Raw genomic sequence first — 961 nt, 5'->3', positions numbered from 1 at the left:
TGCTTCAGACAGTTGGCCAATTTAGTGGAATGCCAACCGAAGATCCTCACCTACATTTAAGACTATTTATGGAGGTCAGCGATTCTTTCAAGTTAGCCGGAGTACCCGAATATGCATTACGATTGAAGTTGTTCCCATATTCATTAAGGGACAAAGCTCGAGCCCGATTGAACTCATTGCCACCAAACTCAATTTCCACATGGCAAGAGTTAGCAGAAAGATTCCTTATGAAGTATTTCCTGCCTAGCAAGAATGATAAGTTGAGGAACGAGATCACTGCTTTCCAACAAATGGATGATTAGTCCTTGTATGAGGCATGGGAAAGGTACAAATAGTTATTATGGAAGTGCCCTTATCATGGAATCCCACATTGCATCCAACTTGAGACATTTTATAATGGTCTCAATGCTCACACAAGTATGGTAGTGGATGCTTCTGCTAATGATGCTCTCCTTTCTAAGTCTTATAATGAGGCTTATGAAATTATTGAGAGGATTGCCAGCAACAATTACCAATGGCCAACCAATCGAGCAGCGCCAGGAAGACGAGTTGTTGGAATACATGAAGTAGACACTCTTACTTCACTCACATCTCAGGTATCATCAATATCCTCAATGTTAAAAACTCTTACTACTAATAGGTCTAACAGTTTTGCAGCACAGTCACGAACTCAATTTGAAAATATAGCCTCTGTTTATTGTGGGGAAGGACATTTGTTTGAAGAATGTCCATCAAACCCAGAATCCATGTACTACACAGGTAACCAGAACCAAAATTGAGGAAGGCAAGGACTAAAATCCAATTTTTATAACCAATCGTGGTGAAATCACCCAAATTTTTCCTGGAGTAACCAAGGGGTTGGAACCAATAACACTTACGCCCAACCTAGATCGACCCAGCCACCTAGTTTTCCCCAACAAGTTCAGAAACCAACCCAAGCTGACCCATCCAATAGCTTAGA

General features: G+C 41.0%; 1 non-coding gene across 1 annotated transcript; it reads right to left on the bottom strand.

Annotated features, from left to right (window-relative positions):
* Positions 1–257: 257 nt before the first annotated feature.
* LOC121226840 (small nucleolar RNA R71) lies at positions 258–364 on the bottom strand. The gene has a single exon (XR_005924532.1). It is a non-coding gene; the product is annotated as a small nucleolar RNA R71 (small nucleolar RNA).
* Positions 365–961: the final 597 nt, after the last annotated feature.

Source organism: Gossypium hirsutum, chromosome A03 (genome assembly GCF_007990345.1).
Source record: "Gossypium hirsutum isolate 1008001.06 chromosome A03, Gossypium_hirsutum_v2.1, whole genome shotgun sequence".
Classification (NCBI taxonomy): Eukaryota; Viridiplantae; Streptophyta; class Magnoliopsida; order Malvales; family Malvaceae; genus Gossypium; species Gossypium hirsutum.
Note: the sequence above shows the minus strand (reverse complement) of the source record. Positions and strands in the feature narration are given on the sequence as shown.